This window comes from Pogoniulus pusillus, chromosome 3 (assembly GCF_015220805.1).
Source record: "Pogoniulus pusillus isolate bPogPus1 chromosome 3, bPogPus1.pri, whole genome shotgun sequence".
Taxonomy (NCBI): Eukaryota; Metazoa; Chordata; class Aves; order Piciformes; family Lybiidae; genus Pogoniulus; species Pogoniulus pusillus.
This window is the reverse complement of record NC_087266.1, coordinates 1,642,099-1,665,141: the sequence shown is the minus strand read 5'-3', so window position 1 is coordinate 1,665,141 and position 23,043 is coordinate 1,642,099. Positions and strand designations below refer to the sequence as shown.

The 23,043-nt window shown below is 53.5% G+C and overlaps 1 protein-coding gene and 1 long non-coding RNA gene across 6 annotated transcripts in view; one reads left to right on the top strand and one right to left on the bottom strand.

Moving 5' to 3' along the window:
* Positions 1-23,043, top strand: part of PAK1 (p21 (RAC1) activated kinase 1) — a 114,492-nt gene that overhangs the window by 16,284 nt on the left and 75,165 nt on the right. Inside the window, exon 2 of one of the 5 annotated variants that reach the window (XM_064168701.1) lies at positions 1,716-1,857. The gene's annotated coding sequence lies outside the window, so the exon portion shown is untranslated. Of the gene's footprint in view, positions 1-1,715; positions 1,858-21,634; positions 21,708-22,114; positions 22,209-22,489; positions 22,556-23,043 lie in introns of those variants that run through there. The other 4 variants (XM_064168691.1, XM_064168709.1, XM_064168681.1 and 1 more) reach the window with 4 other exon arrangements.
* On the bottom strand, positions 20,886-22,337 carry LOC135188930 (uncharacterized). The gene is made up of 3 exons (XR_010307892.1): positions 22,239-22,337; positions 21,533-21,691; positions 20,886-21,387 (listed from the first exon to the last, which is right to left on the bottom strand). It is a non-coding gene; the product is annotated as an uncharacterized LOC135188930 (long non-coding RNA).

The window sequence follows — 23,043 nt, the reverse complement described above, 5'->3', positions numbered from 1 at the left end:
TTCTGCTGCTCTCTCTCCGGTAGTTCCCTGTCTCTGGAGAGACAGATCCCAGGGCTGGCCCCAGGACACCAGATGTGGCCTCAGTGAGGCAGAGTAAATTCAAGAGTAGACCTTAACTTTGCAGATTTCTCCAGAAATGAGCTCAGTCTCTGCCCAGGGTTCTCACAGCCCAGATGGACTCTGTGATGCCACAGAAATCATCATTTTCATTTCACCAGCTGTAATGGGGCCTCTCTTTGGGGCTACCTATTTAGCTTTACAGCCAAATGTCTATGCTGGGGCTGACTCATCCCCACTTCCCCCTGGAATTGCAGCCAGAGCCTGTTCAGTCTCCCAGTGTGTGAAAAGAAGATGTTTTTCAGTATAAAACCCTCAGAGGCTCAGATGCTTTTGTGCCTTTTTTTTCCCTCCCCTGTTTTTCTCTTTGGCAAGAGGATGGACAATGTGTAAGGAGTGTGAAAACTGACCTAAATTTGGCCAAGTCAGAAGGCTTTGCAAAAGAATCTCATGTTCTGGGCTGTTGTGCTGAAATTCCACAGCAAAAGAAAGCAGTAGGTGAGAGAGTGACAGAGAGTGGGTGAGGAGATGGTGGGAGAGAGGGGACTGAAAACCAGGACTGGCCTTCTGGAGGTGTTGGAAGGCTATGGGGGAGTAGAGACAGAAGCAGTCTGGTGTGTGTAGGGGGACAAGTACATGGGACAAACAAAGCATAAATTACAGCATATATGGGACATGAGAACCTGGGACTGAGCAAGAGCTACTCCCTACAGGACTGCAGAGCTTATTTCTCCCCCTTCTAGAGAGTTATAAAGAGAAGGAAGAAATGCTGAGGTTCTACTATGTTGAAACTATAGAGTAAACTCATGTATATATATATAGAGAGAGAGGAAACTATAGAATAAACTCATATATATATATAGAGAGAGGAAACTATAGAATAAACTCATATATATATATAGAGAGAGGAAACTATAGAATAAACTCATATATATATAGGAAACTATAGAATAAATTCATATATATATATAGGAAACTATAGAATAAACTCATATATATATAGAGAGAGAGGAAACTATAGAATAAACTCATATATATATATGAAACTATAGAATAAACTCATATATACATAGGAAACTATTGAATAATACCTGAAGGGAGGTACTTCTGCCCCTGTGCTCAGCACTGCTCAGGCCACACCTGGAGTGCTGTGTCCAGCTCGGGGCTACTCAATTCCAGAGAGATGTTCAGGTGCTGGAGGGTGTCCAGAGCAGGGCAGCAAGGCTGGGGAGGGGCCTGGAGCAGAGCCCTGTGAGGAGAGGCTGAGGGAGCTGGGGGTGTGCAGCCTGCAGCAGAGGAGGCTCAGGGCAGAGCTGATTGCTGCCTGCAGCTGCCTGCAGGGAGGCTGTAGCCAGGTGGGGTTGGGCTCTGCTGCCAGGCAAGCAGCAAGAGAAGAAGGGGACAGAGTCTGAAGCTGTGGCAGGGCAGGTCTGGGCTGGATGTTGTTAGGAAGCTCCTGTCAGAGAGAGTGATTGGCATTGGAATGGGCTGCCCAGGGAGGTGGTGGAGTGGCTGTGGCTGGAGGTGTTGCAGCCAAGCCTGGCTGGGGCACTTAGTGCCATGGTCTGGTTGGTTGGGCAGGGCTGGGTGCTAGGTTGGGCTGGCTGAGCTTGGAGCTCTCTTCCAACCTGCCTGATTCTATGATTTTCTGTCTTCAGGTTTGGGCAGCTTACAGTGAATAATGGCATTGAACAGGCATGAAATGTGGAGGAGGAAAAGGATTTGAGCTGCTGCTGCTGCAGAAGGTGGATTTTGGCCACATCCCTGAGCTATCTAAATCATGTTTGAACATCCTTCATGGTAAGTGCAGTATTTCTAAAGGAGATGTAGTTTACTTAGGACTCAGAGTATCTAAAGTTGATGCATAAAGACAGACACCACCAATCTCCCTTTGAGTGAGCCTTGTTCCTAGTGAACCAAACAAGGAAGCAGGGCTCTGCACCGACTCAGGTAAAGGAGCCCCATTAAAAGCTATGCATGCAAAGGGCATTAATTAAGGTGCTGTAGCTGACATTGAGGTTGGCATTTCAAGTGCTTACATTTGCATACTTCATTATCCCTCTTTTAGTGTCACTTTTGTGTGTTCCATTAATGTTGTGTCTTGTTTGTATAGAAATAGAAGCAAATACTGTAAGGCTTTGCAGTCATAACAGGGAGTAGCTGTCCCAAGCCCTCAGTTTTCCAGTTACTTGGACAGCATCTGATAAAAACTCTGAGATGTATGAACTTTGTTTTGGGAACACCAATAGCAGAGTTCAGTCCCTGGCTTGTCTGTTTAGACTGTGCCCTGCAGAATAGGAGACATCTAATCTTTGTGCAACTTCTACTCCCCTTTGTTAGCACCTCAGGTCTCTCAGTTCTGTGGTGATTAAAGATGGTTAGCAGCAACTTGCCATGTAATCATAGAACCAAGCAGGGTGGAAGAGAGCTCCAAGCTCAGCCAGCCCAACCTAGCACCCAGCCCTGCCCAACCAACCAGACCATGGCACTAAGTGCCCCAGCCAGGCTTGGCTGCAACACCTCCAGCCACAGCCACTCCACCACCTCCCTGGGCAGCCCATTCCAATGCCAATCACTCTCTCTGCCAGCAACTTCCTCCTCACATCCAGCCTAGACCTCCCCTGGCACAAATTGAGACACAACTTGAGACTGTGATCCCTTGTTCTGTTGCTGGTTGCCTGGCAGCAGAGCCCAACCCCACCTGGCTGCAGCCTCCCTTCAGGTAGTTGTAGACAGCAATGAGCTCTGCCCTGAGCCTCCTCTTCTCCAGGAGCACTGGAACAGGCTGCCCAGAGAGGTGTCTCTAGAGTCACTCAAAGCCCACTAAATGTAGTCCTGTGCAACCTGCTCTAGGTGAACCTGCTCCAGCATTGGGCTTGGATTAGATGATCCCCAGAGATCCCTTCCAACCCTCACCCTCCTCTAATTCTGTGTAATTGTCTGGAAGTCTGTGGAATGTCTCTGGTGTGATGTGTGGCACACTTGTGACTGACAGGAGAGTTTGGCTCAGCTTGCAGGCATGTGGATGAACCTCAGGATCAAAGCTTTCCATTCCAATGGAAGTAACAAGAGAAGACATTTCAGGTGCTCAGACAAAGCTCAGTTTCATCAGCTCCCTTCTTTTGACCTGCAGCACGTCCCAGAAAGCAGACTTTAAATGTTTGCTTTGTTATATAAGGGAGAAGTGCTGGTGTAGATGTTCCTCAGGATGTCCTCCCCACCACCACAGAAGGTGACAGCACAGCAAACCAGAGTAGTGGGCATAGCAGGCAAAAGTGTTCTCTTGCAAACAAAGTGCAGATAACATGTTGACATTGTGACTTCACTGCTCTATAATGCACTCTTTGGGGCTGCACTGCAAGCAAAAAGGCAAACTGCTTCAAGGAAAGCTCAAACTTCTGTGAGGCTGAGGTCTCAAGGGTGCTGGTTCTTCTTTGGCTGTTCTGCAGAGCAACCAGCAAACTGCAGCTTAGCCAGTAAGCCTCTTAACGCCAGGAAGCTGGCCTCAGGGCATGGGAGAGCAAGGGGCCTGTTGGAGGAGGTCAAGAGGAGGCCACAAAAATGATCTGAGGGCTGGAAACCCTCTGCTGAGAGGACAGGCTGAGAGAGTTGGGATCATTCATCTTTACTGATGATCTGGAGCAGTGAGTTTGCAGATGGCACCAAGCTAGGAGCAGCTGTGGAGATGTTGGAGGGTAGCAGAGCCCTGCAGAGGGACCTGGCCAGGCTGGATGGGTGGGCAGAGGCCAAGGGGATGAGATTAAACAAGGCCAAGTGCAGGGTTCTGCACTTTGGCCACAACAACCCCAAGCAGCACTAGAGGCTGGGGCCAGAGTGGCTGAGAGCAGCCAGGCAGAGAGGGAGCTGGGGGTGTTGGTACTGGCCAGATGATCTTTAATGATCCCTTCCAACCCAAGCCAGCAGAATCTTTCATTTGGCAGTGACTGCTGAGGCAGGAGGGAACTTTATTTGTAGTGGAAATCTACTGAAAGCATTCATCACACCCCCCAAAAGCAAGGATTTCAGCTGCATTTCTGCTCACCCTCAACACCTGCAGATAGCCCTGCTGGTAAAAATAACAAACCTAGAAGGCTTCAAGGGGGATGGGAGGACACCACACTTTGGAGCAGAACTTCCTATACAGCTTTCCTGAGTAGAATCATGGAATCAAGCACTCCACCACCTCCCTGGGCAGCCCATTCCAATGCCAATCACTCTCTCTGCCAACAACTTCCTAACAACATCCAGCCTAGACCTCCCCTGCCACAGCTTCAGACTCTGTCCCCTTCTTCTCCTGCTGCTTGCCTGGCAGCAGAGCCCAACCCCACCTGGCTACAGCCTCCCTGCAGGCAGCTGCAGGCAGCAATGAGCTCTGCCCTGAGCCTCCTCTGCTGCAGGCTGCACCCCCCCAGCTCCCTCAGCCTCTCCTCACAGGGCTGTGCTCCAGGCCCCTCCCCAGCCTTGCTGCCCTGCTCCAAACACCTTCCAGCACCTCAGCAGCTCTCTGCAATTGAGTAGCCCACAACTGGACACAGCACTCCAGGGGTGGCCTGAGCAGTGCTGATCACAGGGGTAGAAGAACCTCCCTTGTCCTGCTGCCCACACTGCTCCTGAGCCAGGAGTGGTGTCGAGGACTGTTGGCTGTTCTGAGGACTGCTGTTGCTTGCTGAGCTCATTTATTTTCTTAAGGAACCTAAGTTTATGCCTTTGAATTTATTTTCCCTCACTAAGTGAGGCTTACAACCTGCTGCTACTTTGGTGATCTCAGTCATCACTGCACTGGGGAGGGAAACTCAGAGAAGATATAGCCACTGGCAGTCCCTGAGCTGATTTGTTTAATAACAGCATCCTGTTCCCTGCTTTTTTCTTGTTTCCCCACAAATGCTCTGCTCTTTGTTTACTGATTATTATGCTTGCTGAAGGAAAATTAGCAGTGGGAAGGAGCCCCATGCAGTTCCTACAGAGGCTAATAACAGCTTAAGGGGGCTTGCTAGTGGTGTGAATAGAGCAACAGATACTCTGGAAGGGATTTATTTAACAGCTCTGATTTATTTATCTGGTGCAGAATGAAAAAGAGGTTCAAGAGGTGATGAACTTTTGCTACTCTCCTCCCTGTCCTAACCTAAATGTCTATGGAAGATCCTGGGCAGGGGAGAATGAGGTCCAGTTAGGACATGTTCCTGTTTGTCAGAGATTAGTCATCTGTTTGCAATGCTGGATGGGTTGTACACAAGGATGTGCTGCTCCCAGTGGAAATAAACACCAAAGGGCTCCTGCTCTCTTCAGTACCAGTGGGCTGTTGGGAAGCATCTGTGTCATGCTGGAGCTGTGAGTTTAGCTTGGGCACACTGCTATGGAATCATCCTGGGCTGCAGCAGCAGTGTGGCCAGCAGGGCCAGGGAGGGGATTCTCCCCCTCTGCTCTGCTCTGCTGAGACCCCACCTGGAATACTACATCCAGCTCTGGAGCCCCTGGGACAAGAGGGCTGTGGAGATGCTGGAGAGTGTCCAGAGCAGGGCCAGGAGGATGCTGAGAAGCTGCAGCAGCTCTGCTGTGAGCACAGCCTGAAAGAGTTGGGGCTGTGCAGGCTGGAGCAGAGGAGGCTCCCAGGGGACCTTCTTGTGGCCTTGCAGCATCTGAAGGAGGCTCCAAAAAAGCTGGGGAGGGACTTTGGAGGGTGTGAGGGAGTGTCAGGAGTGGGGGGAATGGAGCAAAGGTGGAGGTGGGGAGAGTGAGGCTGGAGGTGAGGAGGAAGTTGTTGAGCAGGAGAGTGGTGAGAGGCTGGAGTGGGTTGCCCAGGGAGGTGGTTGAGGCCCCATGGCTGGAGGTGTTTGAGGCCAGGCTGGCTGAGGCTGTGTGCAGCCTGCTCTAGGGTAGGGTGTCCCTGGGCATGGCAGGGGGTTGGCACTGGCTGCTCCTTGTGCTCCCTTTCCACCCTGGCTGATTCTATGGTTGTATTCTCTGATTTAGGTTGGATGTTATTACTCATAATTAGAGTGATGGTGATGTCTGCAAGCCATGACTTTGCCATTGGGAGCCCTGATAAAGCCACTGGATGGAGGCCTTGATCTTGCTGTGTACGATGCACACACTCCAGGCAGGATCCTCTTGGATGTGCATTTGGCAGGGCTTTAATGAGTGCATGACTTGGGCAAGGTGCATGTTTTGCCTGCTTGGATTTTACACCTGAAATGCTTCACCCAGAGGTTCAGAGAATGATAAATCATAGAATGGTTTAAGTTGAAAGGGATCCTAAAGACCATCTAGTTCCAACTACACTGCCATGGGCAGGGACACCTTCCACTAGACCACATTACTCAAAGCTTCATCCAACCTAGCAGTGAACACTTAGAGGGCATCCACAGCTTCTCTGTGGCATCCTTTGTCAGGCTACAGGCAGGGTAATAGCAGAAAAGCTGATCCTGTCTTTTTCTGTTCATGTAGAGACAGCACAATGAAGGGAGGCCAATGGCATCCTGGGGTACATCAAGAGAAGTGTGGCCAGGGAGGCAATTCTCCCACTCTGCTTTGATGGGGTCTCACCTGGAGTACTGCATCCAGCTGTGTGACCTCCAACACAAAGGAGACATAAACCTGCTGCAGTGGGGCCAGAGGAGGCCACAAAGATGATCAGAGGGCTGGAACACCTCTGCTGAAGCCAGGCTGATAGAACAGGAACTGTTCAGCCTGGAGAAGTAAAGGCTTCAGGGAGACCTTAGAGCTGCCTTTCAATATCTGCCAGGAGCTACAGGAAGGCTGAAGAGGAACTGTTTAGAAGAGCTCAGAGCAATAGGGTGAGGAGCAGGGGTTTGAAACTGGAGCAGAGTGGAGTTAGGTTGGACATTAGGAGGAAGTTCTTTGTAGTGAGAGTGGTGAAATACTGGAAAAGGTTGTCCAGGGATGTGGTTGAGACCTCAACCACAAGATGAGACTCATCTCAAAATGAGACTTGATGTAGCCCTGGGCTGCCTGATCTGGTTGGAGATGTCCCTGCCCACTGCAGCAGGCATTGGACAAGATGACCTCTGAGGATCCTTTCCAGCCTGATGCAGTCTGTGAAAACAGGATGATTGCTGAAGCAGGCAGCATTTGCAGCACACCAACTGCTTCCCTCTGGCTGAGCACTTCCAAGGCATCATCCTCCACCTAAGATTCATTGTGTTGGGATGGAAGCTGCAGCATTGTCCTTAGGGGTTTTGTTAAGGTCTTCTTGTTGAAGGACAGCACGGGAGCAAACATCACAGTGCTCTGGACTGCAGCAAAGCCTTTGGCACCTTCTGCCACAACAAGCTCCTGGCCAAGCTGCAGCTCCTGGCTGGGACAGAGTCACTCTGTGCTGGGTCAAGAACTGGCTGGAGGGCTGGGCCCAGAGAGTGGTGGTGAATGGTGCCACATCCAGCTGGCAGCTGGCACCAGTGGTGTGCCCCAGGGATCAGTGCTGGGCACAGTCCTGTTCAATAGCTTTAGTGATGATCTGGAGCAGGGGATTGAGTCCAGCATCAGTGAGTCTGCAGATGGCACCAAGCTAGGAGCAGCTGTGGAGCTGTTGGAGGGTAGGAGAGTCCTGCAGAGGGACCTGGCCAGGCTGGATGGGTGGGCAGAGGCCAAGGGGATGAGACTGAACAAGGCCAAGGGCAGGGTTCAACACTTGGGCCACAACAACCCCAAGCAGCACTACAGGCTGGGGCCAGAGTGGCTGAGAGCAGCCAGGCAGAGAGGGCCCTGGGGGTGCTGGCAGAGAGGAGCTGAAGCTGAGGCAGCAGTGCCCAGGTGGGCAGCAGAGCCAATGGCATCCTGGGCTGGCTCAGGAGCAGTGTGGGCAGCAGGACAAGGGAGGTTCTTGTGCCCCTGTGCTCAGCTCAGCTCAGGCCACACCTGCAGTGCTGTGTCCAGTTGTGGGCTCCTGAATTGCAGAGAGCTGCTGAGGTGCTGGAAGGTGTTTGGAGCAGGGCAGCAAGGCTGGGGAGGGGCCTGGAGCAGAGCCCTGTGAGGAGAGGCTGAGGGAGCTGGGGGGGTGCAGCCTGCAGCAGAGGAGGCTCAGGGCAGAGCTCATTGCTGCCTGCAGCTGCCTGCAGGGAGGCTGTAGCCAGGTGGGGTTGGGCTCTGCTGCCAGGCAAGCAGCAAGAGAAGAAGGGGACAGAGTCTGAAGCTGTGCCAGGGCAGGTCTAGGCTGGATGTTGTTAGGAAATTGCTGGCAGAGAGAATGATTGGCATTGGAATGGGCTGCCCAGGGAGGTGGTGGAGTGGCCGTGGCTGGAGGTGTTGCAGCCAAGCCTGGCTGGGGCACTTAGTGCCATGGGCTGGTTGGTTGGGCAGGGCTGGGTGCTAGGTTGGGCTGGCTGAGCTTGGAGCTCTCTTCCAACCTGCCTGATTCTGTGATTCTAAGACTCTAGAATGTGGGGAGAAGCAGGCAAAGTGTAGGCACATGTTTCCTCCTGCTGCCTTTGCTGGAGGGATGGGAGCTCCAGCCTGAGGTGGCAGCTAACAGCTGCTAGAAGGAAACAATTAAAGTGATGCAGCTGTTGCTAAGTGACAGGGCCACATTTAGCATTTTAATTTAGCAAACATAACCAATTAATTTAGCACACAGGTGTTAATTTACTACCTTAACTACAGACATATTTGTGTTCCCTTCTCCCTCCCCCTCTTTGCTTTTGAGAGTGCCTGGCAATAATGGGAGAGAATTAATTTGAATCCCTACTGCTGTCTGGTTTCTCTGTTCTCCCCGAGCCGATCCCGTCCTGTGATTTATCTCTTGCCATCTCAGCCTTTAATTGCAGTCTGCAATGAAGAAAACCATCTAAAACTTGAATTGCAAGCTGGTTCTCTGCAAAGAGCAAATGAAATAATTATTTGGAAACCCAATCAGGAAGCATTCAGATCCTCCCTGGTGACATGCCCACTTTAGTTGTGCAGCTCTGCTTCCTGCCAGAGCGCAGAGCTCAGCGCTCACATCAGCCTAGCACCCAGAGAGCACTTAGTTGGCATTTCATCACTGGCCTGAGTTCAGAGAATCACAGAATCAGGCAGGTTGGAAGAGAGCTCCAGGCTCACCCAGCCCTGCCCAACCAACCAGACCATGGCACTAAGTGCCCCAGCCAGGCTTGGCTGCATCACCTCCAGCCACAGCCACTCCACCACCTCCCTGGGCAGCCCATTCCAATGCCAATCACTCTCTCTGCCAGCAACTTCCTCCTCACATCCAGCCTAGACCTGCCCTGGCACAGCTTCAGACTCTGTCCCCTTCTTCACTTGCTGCTTGCCTGGCAGCAGAGCCCAACCCCACCTGGCTACAGCCTCCCTGCAGACAGCAATGAGCTCTGCCCTGAGCCTCCTCTGCTGCAGGCTGCACCCCCCCAGCTCCCTCAGCCTCTCCTCACAGGACTCTGCTCCAGGCCCCTCCCCAGCCTTGCTGCCCTGCTCCAAACACCTTCCAGCACCTCAACAGCTCTCTGCAATTCAGGAGCCCACAACTGGACACAGCACTCCAGGTGTAGCCTGAGCAGTGCTGAGCACAGGGGCACAAGAACCTCCCTTGTCCTACTCACCACGCTTTTCCTGATCCAGGCCAGGATGCCAGTGGCTCTGCTGCCCACCTGGGCACATTGCTGGCTCATGGTCAGCTACTAGCTACCACTGCCCCGAGTTGTGCTGGATTTGGTGATGCTGCTCCTCTGCCAGGGGCAGGTGGATTCAGGCAGAGCAGCCCTCCCACGCCCATGCCGAAACCTGGCTGGTCCTGAGGCTGCGTGTCCAAACAGGAGCCTGCAGCTGGATGAGCTTTGCTGTGGCAGAATGCAGAGACCAATCGAGCTACCTTGCAACTGGATACCCATGAGAGAGGAGCTGAAGGAGATGAAGCAGCCTCTTTGTACGTTCTCCCCTGTGAAGTGCAGAGCCCTGGGAGCTTCATTGTTTAGTAACCACTTCCACATTAAAGGGGGAAAACAATTCCCTCGGCACGCTCCTCTTGCACAGGGGCTTGTTGAATGTGCTCTGCCCAGAGACCCAGGCATAGGTGCCACAGATCAGAAAGCACCACACACACATTTCACAACAGAGCTTTGTCTGGTGTGGCACTCCAGCATTCCCATCCCCAGTCCCCCAGGAGCAAGCAGCTTTCCCACACTCTTTCAGACACAGCCTGCATACAGCAGCAGCTGGCTCACTTTCTGCACTGCTCTTTGAAAGTTCTTTACCTTCTGCCTCTAGGCCCTTTCTCTCTCTGCACCCATTTACATCTCCCTGCCTGGGTGGGATAAAGGCCACTGTCAACAGAGAACAAGGCTCAGGTCTGTGGTTTTCTGCAGGGCTGCTGAGTGCTAACACAAAGCCTGGGGAGGGAGGCTGCCAGTCTGATGCAAACAGCAGCATCAAATGTTTCTTCTCTCCTCACCTGCCTACAGAGGTTCTCTGTGTGACTGTGTTGAGTCAGGTCTGTTCTGCTGGCTCTGTAATTGCTGCACTTGGAAGCAGTCAGAGGCAGTTTAAAGGCTTGATCCAGTCCTGAGAGACAGCAAGACCTGAATTCAAGAAGCAAAGTTTGCTGCGTGGCCTGAGGCCACTGTCTGAGCTCTTACCTCATTTTCCCCAGCTGCAGTACTGCTCATATTTTGCTGATTAATTTATGATGATTAAGTTAATGATTTGGTAATAATTGAATAATCTGATGTGAATCTAAATACATCTCTACTTTAGGATGAGACTGGACAAGGCCAAGGGCAGGGTTCTACACTTGGGCCACAACAACCCCAAGCAGCACTACAGGCTGGGGCCAGAGTGGCTGAGAGCAGCCAGGCAGAGAGGGAGCTGGGGGTGCTGGGAGAGAGGAGCTGAAGCTGAGGCAGCAGTGCCCAGGTGGGCAGCAGAGCCAATGGCATCCTGGGCTGGCTCAGGAGCAGTGTGGGCAGCAGGACAAGGGAGGTTCTTGTGCCCCTGTGCTCAGCTCAGCTCAGGCCACCCCTGGAGTGCTGTGTCCAGTTGTGGGCTCCTGAATTGCAGAGAGCTGCTGAGGTGCTGGAAGGTGTTTGGAGCAGGGCAGCAAGGCTGGGGAGGGGCCTGGAGCACAGCCCTGTGAGGAGAGGCTGAGGGAGCTGGGGGGGTGCAGCCTGCAGCAGAGGAGGCTCAGGGCAGAGCTGATTGCTGCCTGCAGCTGCCTGCAGGGAGGCTGTAGCCAGGTGGGGTTGGGCTCTGCTGCCAGGCAAGCAGCAACAGAAAAAGGAGACACAGTCTCAAGTGGTGCCAGGAGGAGTCTAGGATGAATGTTAGGAGGAAGTTGCTGGCAGAGAGAGTGATTGGCATTGGAATGGGCTGCCCAGGGAGGTGGTGGAGTGGCCGTGGCTGGAGGTGTTGCAGCCAAGCCTGGCTGGGGCACTTAGTGCCATGGTGTGGTTGGTTGGGCAGGGCTGGGTGCTAGGTTGGGCTGGCTGAGCTTGGAGCTCTCTTCCAACCTGCCTGATTCTGTGATTCTATGATCTTGGCAGGAATGTACAGTTTGAAGATGAGCTGTTCCTGAAAGCTGAGTTTGAACCTGGCAGATTGGAGGATGTACATAGCATGCCAAGGCAGCTGGTGACAAGGCTGAGAGGGTTCTGTGTTATTGTCCTGCAGTTGCTGCAGGTAGAGGGCAGGAAGCAATTGGAAAGGATTATGCAACAGAATGAACTGATGAAGGTTTCCTGTGTCCTGCCGAGCAAGCCCTGAGTCACCAGCTGCTTGGCCAGCACTGCTATCTACATCATATCAAAGGAATTCTGCAGGGCCAGCTCTCTTGGCAGGCCAGGAGTGATCTCTGTCTCCAGTGTAACTTTGCTTTCAGTGTGACCAACCAGTATAATTAAATCACCAGGCTTACTGCCCTCAGCCAGAGTGCCCCTGAGCTGTCACAGCTCCCTCTATTGGATAGGATCTTATGGAGCAAAGGTGGAGGTGTGGAGAGTGAGGCTGGAGGTGAGGAGGAAGTTGTTGAGCAGGAGAGTGGTGAGAGGCTGGAGTGGGTTGCCCAGGGAGGTGGTTGAGGCCCCATGGCTGGAGGTGTTTGAGGCCAGGCTGGCTGAGGCTGTGTGCAGCCTGCTCTAGGGTAGGGTGTCCCTGGGCATGGCAGGGGGTTGGCACTGGCTGCTCCTTGTGCTCCCTTCCAGCCCTGACTGATTCTATGATTCTAGGAGGACCACAAAAGTGATCAAGAGGCTGGAACACCTCTGCTATGAGGATAGGAACTGGGGGAACTGGGATTGTTCAGCCTGGAGAAGAGAAGACTCTGGGGTACCTTGTAACTGCTTTCCAAATCCTGAAGCAAAGTACAGGAACCATAGAGTCACTGAATCATAGAATGGTCCAGGCTGCAAGGGACCCCCAAGTGTCATTTAGTCCAACCTGCCCTGCACTCAGCAGGGACATCCTCCACTAGACCAGGTTGCCCAGAATTCCAGGAAGGCTGGAGAGGGTCTTTATACAAGAGTGCCCACTGATAGGACAAGGGGAAATGGATTTAAATTGAATGGACTGACCAGAGAGGTTGTGGATTCCCCCTCCTTGGAGATGTTCAAGGCTAGGTTTGATGTGGCCTTGAGTAACCTGCTCTAGTTGAGAGTTGTTCCTATCCATGGCAGGGAGGTTGGATTAGATGATCTCAAAAGTCTCTTTTCTTCTAAGCCATCCTGTGCTTAAATCCACTGATGATGCTCAAAGCTGCCATGAAATATAGAATCACAGAATCAAGCAGGTTGGAAGAGAGCTCCAAGCTCACCCAGCCCTGCCCAACCAACCAGACCATGGCACTAAGTGCCCCAGCCAGGCTTGGCTGCAACACCTCCAGCCACGGCCACTCCACCACCTCCCTGGGCAGCCCATTCCAATGCCAATCACTCTCTCTGCCAGGAGCTTCCTCCTCACATCCAGCCTAGACCTGCCCTGGCACAGCTTCAGACTCTGTCCCCTTCTTCTCTTGCTGCTTGCCTGGCAGCAGAGCCCAACCCCACCTGGCTACAGCCTCCCTGCAGGCAGCTGCAGGCAGCAATCAGCTCTGCCCTGAGCCTCCTCTGCTGCAGGCTGCACCCCCCCAGCTCCCTCAGCCTCTCCTCACAGGGCTGTGCTCCAGGCCCCTCCCCAGCCTTGCTGCCCTGCTCCAAACACCTTCCAGCACCTCAGCAGCTCTCTGCAATTCAGGAGCCCAGAACTGGACACAGCACTCAAATATCTCCAATTCAGTGCCATTCTTCCAAAACGTTTGAGGTCAGCTCCCCTTTAACCTTTGTGCTGCACCCAATCCACTGAGTCCTTCCTGGGCACAATGCAAACAGGCAGAACTGAGGGGTGGTGGTTTCAGGCTTTGGGAAGCATCTGAAGTTCCCAGAGACTCCCACATCTGTCAGCACTCTGCAGCTTTTGGTTGCTATTCACGTAACTCAGTGAGGCAGAAGAGCAGGAGGCAGGGGACAGCAGAGAGGAGGATTTCTCTCTCTGCAGTTTATTCTCTAGGGTTTTGATCAGTCCAGTTTGAAGTGGCTCAAGTTACTGAAGGGATTCGAGGTATGACATTTTGGCAGGGTGTGAAACAGAAGCTGGCAGAGGTGCTCTGACTGAAGGGCTGCTTTTGTTCTCTCTGAAAGGGGTGGCCAATCTCTCGCTGGCCTCAGCCAGAACAGGATCAGGTCTTCAGAGGCATTCAGTTTGAATAAGCTCAGCAAAACCAGCCAAGGAACCTAACTTTCTTGTACCTTTTCACTGTTGCATTCTCTTTCAGGCTCACTCTCCTCTGTTTACAGGCCCCTCTCATCCAGCTAAGGCTTTCTCTGTAGAGAAGTGAGCTGCTTTTGTTAGATCTTCAGTAACAAACAGCCCTGGATCAGTAGTCCCTGGCTGATGTCTCACTCAGACTGCCTCTTGCATTACCTACCTTTTGTTTCCTGATACTGGAAGTGGAAGCTCTCCAGGGGCACATTCTAAAGAGGAAAAATAAAATCAATGAAGGGAGGAAAATGTAATTAATGTTTAAATTATCCTGTTTATTATTTTCTTGATAAGGTAGCTCACTGAACTTGGGCAGTCCCTAAGGAAGGGAGGTTTACTGCACTCTGCTGCACCACACTTGTAGTTGTCTCTCTTATTGCCTTGATCAGAGAGTCATAGAATGGTCTGGGTTAGAAGGGACCTCCAAAAGTCATCCTGTCCAACCCCCTCTGCAGTCAGCAGGGACATCCTCAACTAAAGCAGGCTGCTCAGAGACCTGTCGAGCTGCACCTTGAATATCTCCAGGGATAGAGGCTCTACCATCTCAGCAAGCCTATGAGTGCAGTAGACATCACCATTTCACAGCCTGTAACCTAGTTCTTCTCACCAAAACATCCCAGCTAGCTTCAAACCAGCACAACTGTAGAGAGATTGCAGAGTCATGGCTCTGGGAGAAGCCATTGAGCCTGGCTGGAGCCCCTCTGCTGTGAGGATAGACTGAGGGAGCTGTGGTTGGTCAGCCTGGAGAAGACACCAGAGGGACCTTGCAGTTACCTTCCAGTACCTGAAGGAAGCCTACAGAAAAGCTGGAGAGGGACTTTTCACAAGGGTGTCTAATGATAGGAGAAAGGGGAATGGTTTTAAGATGAGGGAGAGTAAGTTTAGACTGGATCTGAGGAGGAAGTTCTCCAGTATGAGGGTGGTGGGACTCTGGAATAGGATGCTGCCAGAGTGGTTGTGGATGCTGCCTTCCTGGGGGTGTTTAAGACCAGACTGGATGAAGCCTTGGACAACCAAGCCCAGTTGAGATACATCCCTGCCCATGGCTGGGAGATTGGAGTAGATCATCTCTGAGGTCTCTTAGAATCATAGAATCAAGCAGGCTGGAAGAGACCTCCAAGCTCATCCAGCCCAACCTAGCACCCAGCTCTGTCCAGTCATCGAGACCATGGCACTAAGTGCCTCATCCAGGCTTGGCTTGGACACCTCCAGGGATGGCCACTCCACCACCTCCCTGGGCTCTTCCAAGCTCAGCCACTCAGTGCTTCACACCATTGCCCAGGACAGCACCAAGCAGCTCTGAGAAGGCTCAGCCACACAGCATGGCAGGCCATGGCCACTTGCCTGGACTGGCAGCTGGGCAGAGGCCAGCAACCATAGCTCACTCTGTGACCCCTGCAGGTATTTTGTCAGCCTGGAAACACATTCTCATGTGCTTGAGCTGTTTGTCTGCCTTTACCGTGCTACTTTCCACACTTCCTGCACTGTCAGCAAGTTCCTTCATGCTCCAAAGGCCTAAGAGAATAAGCAGCATTTATCACCTCCCCCTTTTCCACCCCCCACCTCTTAGTGGTGCCCCTCTAGCTCTCCCCGGGTGCCTCCTCCTTCGTCTGCAGCACCAGCGTGAAATGCTGCCTGTGCCTCACAAAGCAGAGTTGCTGTCAGGATGGAACACTGATCACTAAAGGAGTGTCTAGACTGCATGTGTGCCTTAAGCTGCTGCCTAGGGAAGGGAAAGGACTTTTGAAAATGAGGTGAATGATTGAGTAAGTCTGAGGGTGACAAAGGGAAGGAGAAATGGGAGGAAGTAGGGGGGAAAATAGTGGCAGGGTTGGGCAGGGGCTTTTTGGACTGCAGGCAGAGGGAAGTTCTGAGGCAGGGCTGGGTAATACAGAGATTAAAAGAGGAAATTCTGACTCTGGTTTCCTTGCCTGCTTTTGGAGCATGTCAGTGCTGATTCTAAAAGCTGGGAGCAGGCTTTTCTGTCCTGGCACTCACACTGCACAATGTAGGATTAAAATGCAGATGGTGAGATCTTGGTGTAAATTTGATCACATAGAATCATAGAACCAACCAGGTTGGAAGAGACCTCCAAGCTCAGCCAGCCCAGTCTAGCACCCAGCCCTATCCAATCATAGAATCAGGCAGGTTGGAAGAGAGCTCCAAGCTCAAACAGCCCAACCTAGCACCCAGCCCTGCCCAACCAACCAGACCATGGCACTAAGTGCCCCAGCCAGGCTTGGCTGCAACACCTCCAGCCACGGCCACTCCACCACCTCCCTGGGCAGCCCATTCCAGTGCCAATCACTCTCTCTGCCAGCAACTTCCTAACAACATCCAGCCTAGACCTGCCCTGCCACAGCTTCAGACTCTGTCCCCTTCTTCTCTTGCTGCTTGCCTGGCAGCAGAGCCCAACCCCACCTGGCTACAGCCTCCCTGCAGGCAGCTGCAGGCAGCAATGAGCTCTGCCCTGAGCCTCCTCTGCTGCAGGCTGCACCCCCCCAGCTCCCTCAGCCTCTCCTCACAGGGCTCTGCTCCAGGCCCCTCCCCAGCCTTGCTGCCCTGCTCCAAACACCTTCCAGCACCTCAACATCTCTCTTGACTTGAGGAGCCCAGAACTGGACACAGCACTCCCATAGATATTTTCATAGGTTTGCATTACTCCAGTAGCTGACCCCATGAGTCTGTAGTTTTTTGGCCCCCTCCCCCCAGAATTAACCTCCTGCTGGCATTTGGATATGTTTCTTCTTACCTAATGTTACCAGCCATCATTTTTTAAGAAACAAAACTTCAGCTCATTGAGAAGTGATGTGCAGTGGGGAGTAAAATTCCCCTTATCTTTGAAGCTTGAATTAGCAGCGTGCCTCAAACTGGGGGTCTAGGTAGTTAGATTCAGCTGTTAGCTAATGAATCAAAGACTGACCTCACTGCTAAGCCATTACCCAGCTCTATCTTGCACAGACACAAGAGGCTTCCAGAAGCAAAGAATCACTTGTGGCTTCTCTAGCAGTCTTGCTGACTGCTCTGAGTGCTCTTAGCTGTCTCCATGCAATTTCCTGGCTAGAGGAGATCTGGAATGTGAAAGTGTATTCATCATTAGAGGGTTTGCCAGATTCCAGGACTTCAGTGAAGCAGGAAGAGATGATTTAAAATGGCAGTGGCATGAAGATTCCTCTTGAGTTCTCAGTCAACTGCAGGGTAACTTCACCAATGAGAAAGTTACCCTTAGGGAGGACCTGGATTGTTTGGCTTTTAAACATCAGAAAAGGTACCAGGTTGTAACTGCTGCTGTACCAGTACCAGACTCTCTTCTGTGAGCCTCTCAATAAACAGATATTGGCCCAGCTGACAACTGGGAGCATTTCCAGTATGATGCTCTGACCATTAACCCAGAATGAAATGAATCTCCTTCCCCTCTGCTCTGCCCTGCTGAGACCTCTTCTTGAGTACTGCCTTCAGTTTGGGCTCCCCAGTTGAAGAGGGACAGGGATCTGCTGGAGAGGGTCTATTGGAGGGCTACTCTGCTCCAGCCTGCACAGCCCCAACTCTTTCAGGCTGTGCTCACAGCAGAGCTGCTGCAACCCTCTCAGCATCCTCCTGGCCCTGCTCTGGACACTCTCCAGCATCTCCACAGCCCTCTTGTCCCAGGGGCTCCAGAGCTGGATGCAGGACTCCAGGTGGGGTCTCATCAGAGCAGAGCAGAGGGGGAGAATCCCCTCCCTGTCCCTGCTGGCCACACTGCTGCTGCTGCAGCCCAGGCTCTGCTTGGCTTTCTGGGCTGCAGGGTTTTTTTGCATAGCTGTGTAACAGAAGTGGTGAACCATAGTCTGTTAGTCTGTCTTCTCCATCTCTTCACACCATTAGCACCACATTATTTTGCTGGGCTGACTTCTGATTTACTAAGTGAGAAGCCTCCAGGCAGTAGGATGCTGACCCACCATTGCCTTCAGTTCTGCTTGCCCAGTGCTTGCTGTTTCTGCACCCTCTCAGTGAGACCTTTGACTGAGGAACTTTGCAAGTGTGTGTTGAGCAACTGTAGGAGCCCTTTTGTCTTTTTCCAATCCTTGCCTGACTCCTGAGACTTCTAAAGAGACTTGTAATTAGCTTTCAAGTCACTCCTGAACTCTGGTTTCTTCCGAGTAGGCTGAGGCCAATTTGTCTTTAATTGCTGGAGCAGATGAAAGGAGTGGAGAGATGATTGCAGGTGACTAAGTTGTTAGGTCAGAACAAGTTCCTGCCCCTCAGCTGAGACACAGCTTGGGAGATTTCACATGCTCTTGTCTTCCCCTTCCACTGTGTCAGCTAAGACACCTGGAGGTCTGATCTGGCTGAAAAGCAACCAGGAAACACATGAGGTAGTCCTGTTCTTTGCCCTGGCACAGGGCAGGGAGGAGCACAGGAGCAGAGGTTCACGGCAGGGTAAGAACTGTTGATATTGGTACTGTTGACAAAAGACAGCACAGAACCATAGAATCATAGAACCAACCAGGTTGGAAGAGAGCTCCAAGCTCATCCAGTCCAACCTAGCACCCAGCCCTGTCCAGTCAACTAGATCATGGCACCAAGTTCCTCATCCCTCATCCAGTCTTTCCTTGCTGTGCCCTACAGGCAGCTGGACTGCTCATTCTGAAGGTGTAGCTCTTGCATGATGACTGTGGAATTGATTGCCCAGCAGAGCTGGTCTGTGAGGCTGGGGCCTGGTGCCAGGCTTCTTCCCACAGAACACAAGAGAGCCTTTTGAGGTGTAAGAAATCCCCTTTTCCCTCCCCGTGCTGGAAAGGGGCCATCTGACTTTACCCTGAATGCAAGGCAAGAGGGATCCTTGCCCTGAGAACCCCCTCAGGGCACTTTCTCTGCTCTGAGTGCTCAGAAGACAAATAAAATGATCAACATTTCACTCCTAAAATGACCTACATTTCACTCCTACCTTTCTCGAGCAGCAAATCCCTGCTAGCAGCAATAGCTCTCGATCCTCTCCGTGGGCATCCCAAATGCCTCCTTCTCCTTTTCTTTGGGAACTCCTTCTGAAATATCCAGCAGTAGCTTCAGAAAAAGAAGTCTGGAGAGCAGAAGGCTCTGAGGAGACCTTATTGTGGCCTTCCAGGATCTGAAGGGGGCCTAGAAGAATGCTGGGGAGGGACTCTTTAGGATACTGAGTAGTGATAGGAGTTGGGGGAATGGATCCAAGCTAGAGGAGGGTAGATTTAGATTAGATGATAGGAAGAAGTGCTTCCTCCAGCTGAAACAGGTTGCCCAGGGAGGTGGTAGAAGCTCCCTTGCTGGAAGTCTTTAAGGCCAGGCTGGATGTGACTCTGGGCAACTTGACTCAGTGTGAGATGTTCCTGCTTATGGCAGGGGGTTCAGAACTAGATGATCCCTGAGGTCCCTTCCAGCCCTGGCAGTTCTATGACTCTGAGTCTTGTAAATTGGGTAAGGTCAGGAAACTGTAAGTGTTACAATCCCAGGCTATCCCTTCCAGGTAATCTCCTTAGGATCTTGCAGTGAGATCCTTTGGCAGTGGATACACTAAGATGTAAGAAACAGGTTTTGAATTGAGATAGGCTGCATGCAGATGAAGTCATTTTTCACCTTGAAGTGGCTGTAAAAGCACCTGTAATCAAAGTGCTGGCTATTTCATGCTGCTTTAAGTACCTTTAAACAACACACCAGCAGAAGATAGAATCATAGAACCAGTCAGGGTTGGAAGGGAGCACAAGGAGCAGGCAGTGCCAACCCCCTGCCATGCCCAGGGACACCCTACCCTAGAGCAGGCTGCACACAGCCTCAGCCAGCCTGGCCTCAAACACCTCCAGCCATGGGGCCTCAACCACCTCCCTGGGCAACCCACTCCAGCCTCTCACCACTCTCCTGCTCAACAACTTCCTCCTCACCTCCAGCCTCACTCTCCACACCTCCACCTTTGCTCCGTTCCCCCCACTCCTGACACTCCCTCACACCCTCCAAAGTCCCTCCCCAGCTTTTCTGGAGCCCCCTTCAGATGCTGGAATGCCACAAGAAGGTCCCTTGGGAGCCTCCTCTGCTCCAGCCTGCACAGCCCCAACTCTTTCAGGCTGTGCTCACAGCAGAGCTGCTGCAGCCTCTCAGCATCCTCCTGGCCCTGCTCTGGACACTCTCCAGCATCTCCACAGCCCTCTTGTCCCAGGGGCTCCAGAGCTGGATGCAGGACTCCAGCTGGGGTCTCAGCAGAGCAGAGTAGAGGGGGAGAATCATCTCCCTTGACCTGTATGTAGAGCAGGCCTTAGGTCAACCCCTGCAATGGCCTTCTACAGCCATTCTCCAAGTGGTTGCATGAATGTGTACAGTGAAATACTTTGCCAAACAAGGCATACAGAGGAGTATTTTGGATCAGTTTCTTGCCTGGGCTTCAAGGTGAATTTTTCAGGTGACCAAGGTGCATCCCTGTTCCTGCAAAGGCTTTGTGATTCTGAGGGTGGCACAGAAGGAAGCTACTTTTCAGTTCAGGGATGAAGGTTGGCTGGTTTTAACTCCAGCTTTGGTGATGCCTCCTCCATGGATCCAACATCCAGGCTGAGCTGCACTGGTTTCACCTCAGTTCCCCCCTCCTTAGCAGTCACACAAGCACAGCTCCCACGGGGCAGGAGGATTCTTGACAGGCTGGTGGTGGCTGCCCTTTGAAAGGCAGTGACCAATATGCTGTCCTGTACTGACACAGGCAAATGCCAGACTATCCACATAGAATCATAGAATCAACCAGGTTGGAAGAGAGCTCCAAGCTCAGCCAGCCCAACCTAGCACCCAGCCCTGCCCAACCAACCAGACCATGGCACTAAGTGCCCCAGCCAGGCTTGGCTGCAACACCTCCAGCCACGGCCACTCCACCACCTCCCTGGGCAGCCCATTCCAATGCCAATCACTCTCTCTGTGAAGAACTTCTTCCTAATATCCAGCCTAGACCTACCCTGGCACAACTTGAGACTGTGTCCCCTTGTTCTGTTGCTGGTTGCCTGGGAGAAGAGGCCACCCCCCCACCTGGCTACAATGCTGCTATGGTCTGACTGTGCTCTGGGGGACCTCATGCAGTGGGGTTTTGAATCCAGTTTTAACTGACTCCAAGAGGGAAGTGTGCAACCTCACAGGGGGCTGAGCCAACAAGGGCTTGTAGCGATAGGAGGAGGAGGAATGGCTTTAAGGTAGAGGAGGGTAGGTTTTGGCTGGAGATTAGGAAGAAATTCTTTTAGAGTGAGGGTGATGAGACACTGGAACAGGCTACCCAAGGAAGCTGTGGATGCCCCCTCCTTGGAAGTGTTCAGGGTCAGGTTGGACAGGGCCTTGAGCAACAGGGTCTAGTGGAAGGTGTCCCTGCCCATGGCAGGAGGGTTGGGAGTAGGACATCTTCCAGGTGCCTTCCAACCCAAGCCGTTCTTTGATTCTGTGAGTGAAGCCAGCTCTGCTGCAGCCCCACTCTCCCCAGACTCGCATTCTCACTTCCTCCAGCTGTTTATTTTCACGAGGTTAATTTTCTGCTGCTTTATCTCCCAAGCAAACTTCTCACGGCAGCTGATAGCGGCTGGGGCAAGGCGGAAGGACAGGACGGCGGCAGCGCGGCCCCGGTCTGCCCTGCGGAGGCACACGGTCTGGTTTAACGGGCACGCCTGGGGTGGCGACCTGTGCCACTTGTCTCCCTTTTGTCTCCATCTACCTGCCTCACTTAACATTTCGCTTCTCCGTGCCTAGACGCCACGTTCCAAGCACGCAGCCTCACCGTGCCCACGCTCCGCTCCCGGCAGCGGAGTGGCTGTGCCGCCAGATCCCTCCTCTCTGCCGCTCTCAGCGCCAACACCGAGCTGAAAACTCCTGGGGACTCGGGGGGGACGAGTTTGCAGCGAGCTCTGGATGCCAGGGAGAGCCGACACCCGCGTCCCTGCGGTACAAGGAAGGTACGGAGCTCTCGGCTGGAGCCGCACGGGAGCAGGGCAGAGCCCGCTTTGCCCTTGCCTTTTTTGGCTCTGCCCGCGCCGGCCCTCAGCAGAGAGGAGCGGACACTGCGCTGGCACCCGGGGACAGAGTAAAGCCGCCCGAGGGTGCGACTGCCGCGGGTCCGCCAGCCTGGCTCCGGGGATGGCGTGGGCACCAAACACTTCCACGTCCCGGGCCAACGCCGCTCCCTCCCTCCCTCTTTCCCCTCCCTCTCTCCCCTCCCTCCCTCTCTCCCCTCCCTCCCTCTCTCCCCTCCCTCCCTCTCTCCCTCCCTCCTTCCTCTCCCTCCCTCTCTCCCTCTCTCCCTCCCTCCCTCCCTCCCTCCTTCCCCTCCCTCCCTCTCCCCTTCGCTGTGCCCCGGGAAGGTGCCGGGCTCCGCGCAGCAGCCAGGCTCTGCCACAGCCTGCATTCCCCTGCAGCCGGAAGCAAGCTCCGGGCTCCAACCCCGCACCGCGGCGAAGGTACCTCCCCAGCACCCCCAAACTTTTCACCCTAGGCCACCCGGCAGAGATGCTGCGCCCCGAGCCCGGGGCCGCCGGGGCTCCCCCGCACCGCCCCTTTCCCGAGGGAAGCCGGCAAGGTCCTGCCCCCTCCCCGGCTCCTGCCCTCGCCGTGCCCGGCTGCCCACCTTGGAGGCAGGGGGCTGCGGGGCGGGCCCCCGCCGAGCCAATGGCCGCGGTGAGGCGGGCGAGGGGGGAGGGCGGACGGCGGCGGAGGGGGTGCCGGGCCCACAATAGGGGCGGCGGGAGGGAGGGAGGCAGCCGGGAGCGGAGCGGGGAGCCGGGCAGCACCTTGCGGCGGGCGGAAGGTGAGTTCCGCCGGGCCGGCCGGGGGATTTCCTCGCCTCTGGTTGCCGAGCAGGGAAGTGTGCACAGGGCTGCAGCGGTTGGGGCTTTCCGTTCCCTTTAGGAGCAGGGTACCGAGCCTGGCTACCCCCTGTTCTGCCTCTTCCTCCTCCTGTCTCCCTTCCTCCTCCTGCTTTCCTTCCCCCTCCTGCCTCCCATGCTCATTCATTTAACAAAGGGAGTTGTCTTCAGCCCTCGGGGGTTTGCGGGCGGGGAGCCCATTGGAGCCGCACGTCTGGGGGTCTGGGGCGGAGGTTTGAGGTAAGAATCGGGGCTCAGCCCAGAGTTTCTGCTGAACATCCCGGCCCTGGCTTGGGCTGGAGCAGTCGGGGCTTTGGGCAAACACAAAGGCTGGAGGAGCTGGACCCTTTGCTGGGCGGTGAGGTGATGCAGCCCTGGGCTTTGTGTGGCTGGTGCGCAGGGATGGGGAGGTGGGAGCGCGGCTCGGAAC